Genomic DNA, 12,736 nt, shown 5'->3' with positions numbered 1-12,736 from the left:
GCACATCTTAAAGTAAAGACAGAGAAATGTCAAAAGTAAAAGGATGAAGAAAAATCTTTCAGGCAAATATTAATAAAAGAGAAAGCTCATTGAACTACATTAATATCAGGCAAAACACACTTCAAAAAGCATTACTAAAGATTAAATAGATTAAACGTTTCATTCACCATGAAAATATAAAAATTCTATTCTTTTCTATATCTAATAATATAATTTCAAATACATAAAGCAAAAACTGATAGAACTACAAGAAGAGCAAAATTCACCTACCCAGTGGAAAATTTTAGTACAATTCCCTCCAAAAATAATCAAGCAGTAAGAAAATTAGCTAGAAATAAAAGAATTGAATGACATAATTAACACACTTATTCCAAAGGCTGTATATAGAACTCTGAATCCAACCCTTGGCAAATACACATTGTGCTCAAGCACACATGGAACACTTATGAAAATTAAATTTGTATCATTAGGCTGGTAAGCAAGTCTCGATAAGTGGGTAAGCTGTCATATCATTGACACTATGTTTTCTGACTGAAATGGAATTATGTGTATTATTTTTAAAATAACATAACAAACCCAATATGTTTGAAAAATTATAAAACAAACTTCTGAAAATTCCATGGATCAAAAAACAAACCAAGGTAGAAATTGGAAAATGCATAAATTCAAAGGACAATAAAATAGTGTATATAAAGATATATGTAAGGAGCAAAGTTGTTATTAGTGAGAATTTTACAGATTTTTAAGTTTATTTAGAAAATAAGAAAGAATGGAAATTAATGAGCTAAGAGTCTTAAAAAATTACAGAAAAACAACAGAATGCACACAAAGCCAAAAGTGGGTATTTTTGAAAATCTTAAAACTGACTAGATTTATTTTTTTAAAAAGAAAGAAGGAAAATAATATTAGGATTTAAAAATCATTCATAACTATAGATATGAGATAATTTAAAATATTAAGAGAATAATAAGAACAATTATATCCCTTTAAGTTTAAAAACAGTTGAAAAGGAAAATATTACATCCCAAAACTGACTCAAGAAGAAATAGGAAATCGGCACACGACTGTAACTATTAAGTAAATTGAATGAATCATTAAAAATTGACCCCCGCACTTACTCAGTATCACTCACAAGACTCAGACATTTTAGTGGTGAGTTCTATAGAACAGTTAAGAAGCAAAAAATTCTAATTTTATACAAACACTTCCAGATAATAAACAAAGAGGCAGCAATACTAACCAACTTACTATATATTTTTAATACAACTTTAAAGCAAAAGTATACCAGGACAGTAAGAAAAAGAATAATAACATATTAACCTATTGCTAAACAGAGGTGCAAAATTCAAGGCAAAATGCTAGCAAACAGAAGCCAGCAATGTATTAAAACTCACAGTTACATTCACACATACACATACACACAAATGGTACAAAAGGGGGTCTTCAATTGTATTGATAATGTTCTATTTCCTAGGGTGAGTGGAGGCTCACAAGTTCCTTACATTACTCTTTATAGCCTTTTTTATGCCTGAAATATTTCAAAATATATTTTTAAGCAGCTAAAAGGCCTTTGAGATATAACTGAGGATGTCCAAGAATTGGCCTATTTTAAACTGAAATGTTAATGTAATAGTTTCTGGAGACATTTAAAGACTCATAAAATGTAGTTTATCCATGTGTTATTCTCAACTCTTAATCTTCTTTTCTCCCCAGAAATACACTGAATTTCCTCTATCAATGTAATATATCTTCAATGGGATGTATGTTTTAATTTTTCCTCTCAACTTTCACCGTCTCCTTAGCTTACAAACATACTCAAGCTTCTGCTATCCTTAATAAATTAAAAAATGAATTCCTATCACGGTTACCTGCTGTGAATTCCTTGCCTCCCCTCTTACCAGTGTTCTTGGAAGAGCAGCCTGTACTTCCTTTCTTTAACCCATCACTTCCCCTCACTCTGCAAACCACTGCAATCCGGTTCCTGTCCACTTTGGCAGAAGAGCTCACACTCTGGTCTTAACAATTGCTTAAAAGTCAAATTCAAAATAACCTTCCAGTTTAATAGACCTCTGCTGTCCTTGACGTTGCTGATCTCTTCCTCCTCCCTGAAGCTCTTTCGTCCCTTGGTTCTGTGATGCTCTACTTTCCTGGTTCTCACACCTCTCTATTCTGCTGCTATATTCTTCACAACCTCTGAGTTGTCACCTTTGTTATAAATCAGGAGACCAAATAACGTGTGGGAGTATTTCTGAACTCTCTATCTGTTCCGTTCATCAGTTTGTCTATCCTTGTTCCAAAACCACACTGTCTTAATTACTGTATCTTTATAATTCATCTTGATCTAGACTAACATAAGGTCTCCAGCTTTATTTCTCTTTAAGATTGGCTTGGCTATTACTGGCTCTTCGAATTTTCACACACATTTTAGAAAATTGCTTTTTTTGAAGTCTTTTGCCCCCTAAATCTACCCCAGAATTTTTCAGAAATTTTTGAAATTCTGAAATCTGAGAATATCTAACCTAGTTATTCTTACTTATTTTAAGGATTAATTTAGGGGGCAGTTTCATCAGAAACCTTCCTGTCTTCTCCACCACAGATTGTTTAGCTTCTCATTTTATTATTATCTCATTTACTATATTATTAAGTGATATAAATATTTAATATATTATTAATATGAGACATAGAAAAGTAAACCTATCTGTCTTCCACACAACTGGCAAGTTTTTAATTTGGAATTCAAATCCAGATTCCAAAGCTTGATTTTTTTTTTCACTACTCTTCCTCGTCTAGTGACATAATAGTTAATCATGGGATTTAAATTTAATTTGTTAGAGATTTGATGTTTACTTTTTTTAAAATTAATTATTTTATTTATTTATTTATTTATTTTTGGCTGTGTTGGGTCTTCGTTTCTGTGCGAGGGCTTTCTCTAGTTGCGGCAAGCGGGGGCCACCCTTCATCGCGGTGCGCGGGCCTCTCACTATCGCGGCCTCTCTTGTTGCGGAGCACAGGCTCCAGACTTGCAGGCTCAGTAATCGTGGCTCACGGGCCTAGTTGCTCCGCGGCATGTGGGATCTTCCCAGACCAGGGCTCGAACCCGTGTCCCCTGCATTGGCAGGAGGATTCTCAACCACTGCGCCACCAGGGAAGCCCTTGATGTTTACTTTTTAAAACCAAATGAATTATTAACTTTATAGAAAACAATATTTACTACCTGTAAATAAGGGTTGAAGATAAACTTTCATTTTTTTAAACACCTTATCTGTATTTTCTTATTCTAAATAAAAATATTGTTTAAGGGCTTCCCTGGTGGTGCAGTGGTTAAGAATCCACCTGCCAATGCAGGGGACACAGGTTCGTGCCCTGGTCCAGGAAGATCCCACATGCTGTGGAGCCACAAAGCCCGTGCGCCACAATTACTGAGCCTGCCCTCTAGAGCCCACGAGCCACAACTACTGAGCCCGTGAGTCACAGCTACTGAAGCCCGTGCACCTAGGGCCCGTGCTCCACAACAAAGAGAAGCCACTGCAATGAGAAGCCCGCGCGCCGCAACGAAGAGTAGCCCCCGCTCGCCACAACTGGAGAAAGCCCACGTGCAGCAACGAAGACCCAACACAGCCAAAAAAATAAATTAATTAAAAAAAAAAAAATATATATATAAATAGTTGAAATTATTTATTGCCCCAGAACGCGTTGGCATAAAACAAGTATTTTATTATATTCGTGAATTCTGTGGGTCAGGGCTCAGCCCAAAGGTCTTGTCTCTGCTCCACCAGGCCTGGGGCCTCAGTTGGGAAGACTGGAGTGTCTGGACACTCCTTCGTTTATAGATCTGGTGCCTGACTGACAGGCGGGGCTCCACTGAGGCTGTCAACCAGAGAGCCTAGATCGGGCCTCTCCTTGTGGCTTGTGGCAGCTGGCTTCCAAGAGAGGGAGCATGTCAGGAGAGCAAGCATCCCAGAGAAACAGGAGGAAGCTGCAGGGCCCTTTCTGATCCAGTCTCAGAAGTCACACAGCAGCCGTTCCATCATACTCTACTGGTGGAAGGAGTCACAAGCTAGCTCAGCTTTAACGGGAGTGGACATAGAGCCTGCTCTCAATGGTAGGAGTGTCAACAAATTTGGGGCCATATCTTAAAACCACCAAAGTTTATAAAAATTTCTAGACTTTAATCATGTTTTTGATATCTGCATGCTTGTTTCTCTTTTTACTGTTAGTATTGGGTCTGAGAGTGATACCTTTGCAGTATCCATAGTTAGATCCATTCTGCAGGATAGATGTGACAGCTCCACAAGATTTCCCATCACCCTTCACATCAGGAGGATTTGGGGATGACAGTAGAAACAAATTCTAAATCTTCCATTCCTCTCTTCTGGAATTTTCCCATTGGCATAGACTGTGTAAAGGACTGGCCTCGTGTGGTACCCAAGAGATAGAACAGGGAGTGTTTCCTGACTTAAGAAATTTTCTTTTAGATTATGATAATGTGTCATATATGGGGAGATATCTAAATGAAGATCAATGAACATTTTAGTATTTCACTTGAATAGTAATAGGGCACATTTCTTGAGCACTTACCATTTGTCAGCACTGTGCTCTGCACTTATTTGATCTTTTAGCATTCTATGCCCTTGCCACTCAGAGTGTGGTTCTCAGATCAGCAGCATCTACATCACCTGGGAGCTTATTAAAAATGCAGAATCTTGGGCCCCAGCCCGGACCTCTTGAATGTGAATGTGCATTTTAACACGTCCCCCAGGTGATTCGTTTACACGTTAAAGTTTTAGACCTACTGTTTGATGAAGTAGGCACTGCTACTATCTGCCTGGAGAAACTTGCTGAAGAGTGCATAATTTGTGAGTTAGCAGGGCAGAATCCAAATCCAGGTTTGACTGGCTCCAAAACCTGCGCTCCTAACAAATGCTCCAAAATGCCCCTCAGTAAATTTCATCATCGTATTAGCAAGGATTTTGCTATCTGTTTAAAGGGAGGTTGTGAAAGTCTTCAGTGATTCTGAGAAAGAGGCTCTTGGGACAGGTTTCTCTACCAAAGCAGTATTACTCCATCACTCTGCAAATTATTTGGCCCTCTGTTTCCCCTGCTAGATTGAGAGTTCCTTAAGAGGTGGGACTATTGCTCTGTTTTTACATCTCTAGAAACTAACACAGAAGCTGGCATGTAACATATGATTTGTTCCTTACATGCTCATTAATGAATCAACAAATGGACCTGTCTGTTCAAGTGAGTTGTATAGATTATGGACACTTAACTGGGAGCTGAGGTTATTTTGCAGTAAAAGAAGATGCAGGGTTTTTTTCTGGGGTTTGCTACAAGCCCAGGGTTTCAGCTGCAGAAAAACAAAGCACAAAGCTGTGGCTCTTGGCTTGTCGGTGAAGCTTATCTCTCCATCCAGGCAGCCCCCCACCCCAGCCAAGCAATGGACTTCCTGAGAAAGTTCTCCTTTCTTTCCCAGCTTCGGAGCCCAGCTTCTCTGTGGCTATAATTAACCTCCACATGATTTATGAAGGACAGGACCTGTGAAACACAGAGAAGCTTGATCATAATCCCCAGATTTCTGTGGCCCCTCAGTTTCTAAAGTTCTCTTTTATGTATTCCATCTCAACTCTTCTTCTTGAGAAATCTAGAGAGAGAAGAGCATGGAGACACAGCAATGTCTGGTGGTTAGAGCAACCAGATGTCTGCTTTTTGAGGGACAGTTTCCATTATGCTTGCTCTCCTGGCATAGTTATTAACAACATCTTCTTTCACTGTCAAAAACACTCATGTTTGGATGATAAATTATATGGTCCCCCTAGTCATTGGGACCTAGTGATGGTCCTGAAGTTACTTCAGGAGCCAGAACAGGGCCAGCCCGTCATGCAGGGAACTGCTTTCTGGACTGGTAAGCCATCGGTCATTGGTTGTTTCTCAAAGTGTGGTCTTCAGGTCAACTGCTTCAGCCAGCTTTGGAGTTGGGTATCCACGCGGGTGCCTGGGGCCCACCTTGGTCCTCGTCACTCAGAACCAGGGGGCCTTTTCCCTCAGGGTCTTAGTCACTCTAAGACACTTAAGACACTCTCTACTGTAACCTTAGTTCACCTTGAAGACCCCTGATAACCTTCTGTGCCCCCAAGCACACATCCTTCCAACCCTTTGCACCTAGAATTGTTAGTTTTCAGGTTCCAGACCTCCTGCTTCCCACCAGCCTTCAGCGGTGGCCTGGTGTCTGGTCCCCACACACCAGAGCACTATTATTAGGTAGTAGCGTCAGAAACTAGAACTGCAATCCCAGCGGCCCTTTGATCTCTAGAGAGAATTGCCGGAAGGGACAGCCCAGCCTGAGGTTATATAGTCCAGCTCTCTTTCCTCTGGGCTCTGGAGGCCTGAAGGCCAGCAGGAAGGAGTTGGACTATTCTTAGCCAAGGTGTGGGAGCCTGGCAGGAGCTTCAGGCACTGCCCCAAGGGTCAGAGACAGGAATTGGCCACCCACTCTGGCTGCTTCCCCTCTCTCCCTTGGCTGCCCCTCACACAAGGAAATGACCCCCACGCTCCCCCTACCCGGCAGCAGGTTACGGCTCAGACACAGGCCACCCCCTCAGTCCCCTCAGCGGCAGGCATGGCTCAGCCTCCCTCTTAGAGGGAAGCTTCTGGGTACAGTTAGAGCCAGGAGGTGCCTTGGTTCCTTCACTGAACCCTATCACTCTACAGATGCCAGGGCTGAGCCCCACAGAGGGACAAGGATTCGTTCAGGTCCACCTGGATGTTTAGGGTCTGAACATCTAACCAGTGTCGGGTGGGGTCATGGGCTGTAGGAGCTATGAGATTGGGCTAAGGTTTCCAGATGCCAGTCAGAAGACGTGGGCTCCCTGTGACAACATTTTCACAAGCCCTCAGTAAACTGAAGAAAATTAGGGTAAGATCACCAGCACTTCAGGACCTTCCCACCCTTTCTCCAGTCCTAATCCTCTGGCTTCACTCTGGGGTCTTCAGACGGTTGCTGGGCTAGCTCTCCTAGGTCAACACATGCTCAGAGGAATCTCCCAGGCCCCATCCCTACTGTCCCCAACGAATCTTCTCAAAGTCCTTCTGTTTGGATATGGCCATCTCTGGAGAAAACACACATCTGGGAAGCAGCTGCCTGGCCACTCTCACAAAATCATCTCTGTCTGATGCAGTTGAAGCCAGAATGGAGAATAGGCGTGGAGGTCTAAGGAAAAACATGAAGTCTGTCCAAGATGGGATCTGGGTAGAGTGTCGGGGTACCACCCCAAATGTTTGGAGCCATGCCTCCAGGGTAGCCACTGGGATTCCAACTGGCCTTTGTGCCTTCCTCTGATCCCTGCAAGACCAGATGTGTCCCACAGCTGTGTACCATCTGCTACCCCTTACCCCAAAGGAAGCTATAGTTTGGAGGTTAAAGACGTGAGGAGGAAGAGAGTGACTCTTCCTTGGCTCTGGAGGGTGAGTTATGGGAATAAGCGTCTAGACTTCCCACAAAGCAGGCAAATGGCCTGACATCCATCTGCACAGTGGCTCCCCCAAAACTCTCCAGGCATGAGAAAAAATTTTAAAGAAAAATCAATATGCTGGGGTTTCCAAACTCTTTCCCTACTAAATGTTTCACAGACTCTAGCTTAGAAACTTTACCTTTCCTATTTATTCTACTCTCTGTCCCTCTCCCTTTCTCCTCACCCCAAACACTTGCACCCCGAGTTCCCAACCTGGGTCATGACGAGTCTAACAGCATCTAGTCAAGCTGACATCCAATCCTCCCCAAAGGAAGAGAACTGTACACCCATCCAGCAGATGATGTTATCGGCCCCTCCCTGAGCTCAGAAGCTTGGTGCAGCCCAGACATATGGATCTTTTTAGAGACTCATGCAATTTGGCAATCCTGTTTCACACCCTCCAAGCCCTGCTGCTGATCTGACACTGCTCTGCTGGGATTGCACCAGCAGAGGGAAGGAGTGGATTCATGTAGGCTCTTTTATTCTTGTTCTTCCCTTGTCATTTCTCCTGGCAAGTGTCTACTCGATCTGGAAAACACAGTTGTTTCTCTCCAGGTCCAGTCTTTGGCTGAAAACAGGAAGGAATTGAGAGAGAGAGAGACAGAGACAGAGAGAGGAGGGAAGAAAAGAACACAGCAGCACTATTCTGGTTAGTTTTCCAAGACCAAAGGCTGGGAACCCCTCAACCAACTACACACTTGGTCTTGCTCCTCCCCTTCTCCACTGCTAGCCACTCCTGGAGGAGCCACTTACCTCCCCACGGTCTGTGTAAACAGCGCTGCTGGTCCGTGCAGCGCTCAACCAGAGCACTACATGTTGCCCCTCTGCCTCCCATCACATAATCCACCCTGAGGCTCTGTGGGTATATTCAGCCTTGCTCTGTGTGCTCAGAAATGATGGAAAATTCTTCTGCTGAGACGAAAATATGTCCCTGCAACTTTGTGGGCACACTTGCCCCTTTCCTTCCCCAGCCAGACACACAGGAGGCTGCCATGTCTTGAAGCAAAGGGAATGATTTTGCTGCCCTGGAATAAAGAACGACTTCTCTGCTCAGAGACCAGAAGTCAGAACTGCCAAGGAAAGTGTTCTGGCACTCAGAGGTCTGATTCTCCCAGCGCGAGACCTCCAGTGACCCCCCAACTGGGGAGTCTGCAAAATTTGTACCCTAAAGGGCAGGCCATCTTGGATGAAGATGTCAGACTAGGAGGGGTCCAAAAAACTCACAGGAATTGGGCAGTCCTTGACCCATTCCCTCACCCTCTGCCTCCAAGGTGGTCTCTTCGAGGCATAAGCCTCACTCAGAAGATAAGCAGTGGGAAAAGGGAGAAGGGAGGAATGTTCCCAGAGTCAGACCCCGACCAACCACCTTACTTTATGTGATGATTTCAAGACAGAAAAGACCTCTATATAAAGTGCAACAGTCAATAGTTTGGGACAGATGTTTCCTTTCCAGCCACATTTTCCTGCCCCAGGTTAAAAATAACCACCCTCTCTGTTTTGGCCTCCATCAAATGTATGTCATTAAAACTGTCCATTTGGGTTTCCAAAGACAAAGACTGATAGGTTCCTGGATTTTACAGCCTGTTGGCCCATGAACTAGATGCAGTATCGGGTGCAAGATGATTCCAGCCCCTTGAGGCAATTCTTGGACCCTCTAGTGAAGGAAATTGCTTCCCTGCTCCTACCTTTAGGTAGCACCAGAGAGAGAATTTCCAAATGAGGAAGCACAGTTTGCCAAGTAGCTCCACTTTTGTTACTCCAAATAAATCCTTCATGTTGGAATTTCCTTGAATCCATTACACCCCAACCCCCAGGGTAGCCTGGACCCGCTTTGGTACTCTGGCTTTAATGGAAATATAAATGTTGTCTGGTAGCACTCATGAGCGAAGCTGAGATACGCCTGCACTTGCAGGAAGATTTATTGAAAGTCTAGAAGAGACAGAAGGGAAATAAGCAGAGGCAATATCAGAAGTACAGACACACTCACATTCACAGACCATGGATTTCTGACCCATTCTCAGAAAGCTGCTTCCCAGGGCTTAAAAATTCTTTACCCAAGTTGCCCTCATCACTGACATATCCACTCTTTTAGCTAAGCCGTTTTCAGCTATCATGTGGCTGCTCCCTCAGACGACCCAGGTCCTAACAAATCTTAAGAAAAGAACTATAATAATTAATAATTGCCGCAGCTTTTTCCTTTTCACAATGAAAATAGCTTTATTTGTTATTTTTGTTTGTAAAAGTAATGCACAGGTATTGTAAAATAAAATAAGGTCCATGCTGCACACAGAAGTGAAAAAGATGAAGTGACATTTGCCCCTAACTCTACCACCCAGAGATGATCATTGAGTATGTATGTGATGCATGTTATCCCCTCACAACCTGACCTTTTTTCCTTCCCACAACAAAATAGCATCACACCGTGATGTGCTTTTTCCTCACTTACATGTCACATCACCAGCTCTTAATAGCTATAGCAATGCACAGAAAAGCTGTGGATTATGTGCAAGTCTAGATGAAACACCATGTCCTTCTCTCTGAGAAGCCTGTCTCTTAGGAAGCAAAAGTGGGATGGCAGCCCTGGGCCAACATCGAAGGGAGGGAGAAATGAAGCACTGCATTTTATGCCTCTTTACTGAACATCATTACATTTTTGCCTTTAATGATATCCCAAGGGGCCTATGAAAGATGCCAACAGATTATCTTGGGCGCCTGCACTGGTTGATCAGCCCAAGCTCACACCCCTCTAAGGAACAGCCCCACCTACTCAAGTGCAAGAGAGAGATGTTATCCCAACATAAGAATACTCTCCAACCCCACTTGAAATATATATATATATATATATATATATATATATATATATGCGCAATTTTAAAACTTTTGTAATTTAAATTTTTGTAACAAATTATTCACAAACAAGTGATGATATGAATGAAAATGAAGATACACTCTAAATATTAAAGTATAGATTAACAAGATAAAAGGAATTTTATCAATAATAATTTGAAAACTTTAGTAAATAAATAAATTCCTAGGAAAATAACAGTTTACTCAAGAGGAAATGTTTTAAAACTGAGAACTCTTATAACAATTAGAAAAAATGGAAATAGCATTTTTCAATGGTCCCACACTAAATATCAGGCCCAAGTGATTTCATAGGAAAGTTCTAACAAATCTTTAAAAGAGTGATAATCCCAATCTTACAAAAACTCTTCCTGGGACCATAAAAAAAGAAAATATTCTCCAACTCACTTTTTAAGGACTTCATAACCCCAATACCAAAATCAGACAATGACACAATGATGAAGAAAGAAATACAGACCCATTTCATTTATGAATATAGAAACAAAAGCCATAAATAGAAGACTGCATTAGCAAATTAAATTCTACAGTGTATAAAAATGATAATAAGCCATGACAAAGTTGGGTTTAATGCAAAGTTGGTTTAATGTTAGAAAGTCTATAAATGTAATTCACTAAACTCCCATATTAAAAGAGGAAAAACTATACTTCTCTTCAATAGATGTAGATATTTTTAAAACATCATACATTCATTATTTAAAAAAGAACTCTTTTAATAAATTAGGAATAGAAGGGAATTTCTTTAGCATGATATAAATAGCGCATATAAAAAAATTAAGCAAATGTAGTCCTCAGTGGGGAAACATTAGAACATTACCCTTTAAAATCTGAAATGAGGCAAGAATGTATAAGATCACCCATCTTTCATTCTTGTAGCAGATGTTCTTGCCAGTACATTAACTTTAAAAAAAAAGGAATTCAAAGGGAGAAGAAAAAATAAAATTATCACTATTTGTAGTGGATATGATCATTTACATAGAAAACCCCAAAGAATCTACAAATACTTAGAAATAATAGAATTTAACAAGGTAGCTCAATAGAGGATTAATATAAAACAATGAACTGTCATTTCACACACCAGCAACAAAAATAATTAAATAGAAGATACTATTTACAACAGTATTAGAGGATGTCAATTACCTAGGAATAAATCTAACAAAAGATGAATTAAAACCACTACAGGGAAGATCATAAACTTTAAAGAAGAACCAAACAATGGAGAGCTATGCCAACTTCACTGAATGAAAGATTCCATTCTCTCCAAATTAATCTACAGGGAAATTTTAATCAAAATCCAAAAGGTTATTTTGGAGAGGAATCTGATAAGCAAATTCTAATCTATATAGAAGAGTAAAGAGCCGAGAATAGCCAGGCCACTTTTCTGAGAAAAATTTGAGTTTTCACTTGACCTAACCATATCAGGACTTATTTGAAGCTGCAGTAAATGAGGCAATGCTAAAGGCCCTGGGATACATATGGTGACCAATGAATAGGGAGCCCAGAAACAGGCACATATATATGAAGTGTTGACACATAGCAGAAATGGCATTCCAGATGAGTAAGGAAAGGATAGACTATGCAGTAAATAGAGCTGGGCAAGTGTTTCTCTGTATAAAAAAATACATGAAACTGGATTAGTGACAGTTATTCACCCTGCATCTCTCAGTCCCAACCCCACGCTTCTATACTCTTCTCTATAATGCAGGGTATAATGTGTGTTTGCTCTATTATGTGAGAATATCCAGTTCTGCTACAGAGGACAAGGAAAGCAGACCAGATGGGTGAATTTCATCAGATGTACTAATTATAGGTGATAAGTAAGCAAGTGATTTGTGAGACATAGGCAGAAGTCACATGTGCTAAAAATAGGAGCAAATTTGTAATCTGTGAGACATGCAAAAATAGAATAAATTGAATATATTATAAAAAGAAGGGACCAAACAAAAGTGTTACTTACAGGTAGAAAGGAATAGAAAAATCAAGCCATGAGTCACCAAGTGTAGAGAGCATGCCTCCTTGGGCTGACAGCCAGGTCATCCCTAAGTTGTCTACCTATTGGTAGACATCATTCTGGCCCCTGTATGCTCTGCCCCATAAACGCTGACAAAAGGGATGGCTGCCCAGAAGAACACTTATGAGCTGTGTGCATAAACCTGCCACCAGACCAACTTGGCCTTGCATCTCCCAGTAGAGCAAGTACATGTTGGTTCCAAGCATCTTCCACCTACTGATCCTTTAACCTTAGTGCTGGTCCTCAAAACTGCACTACTGGAGCAAAACAAAAGATTCAGAGAGTGTGTGGTCCTTTCACCCTGCTTGTACCCATCCCAAGTGGGTTAACTTACCCCAACTCTTTCCTCTTGGTT

This window comes from Eubalaena glacialis, chromosome 3, assembly GCF_028564815.1.
Source record: "Eubalaena glacialis isolate mEubGla1 chromosome 3, mEubGla1.1.hap2.+ XY, whole genome shotgun sequence".
NCBI lineage: Eukaryota > Metazoa > Chordata > Mammalia > Artiodactyla > Balaenidae > Eubalaena > Eubalaena glacialis.
The sequence above is the reverse complement of the archived record's forward strand: the minus strand, read 5'-3'. Positions refer to the sequence as shown.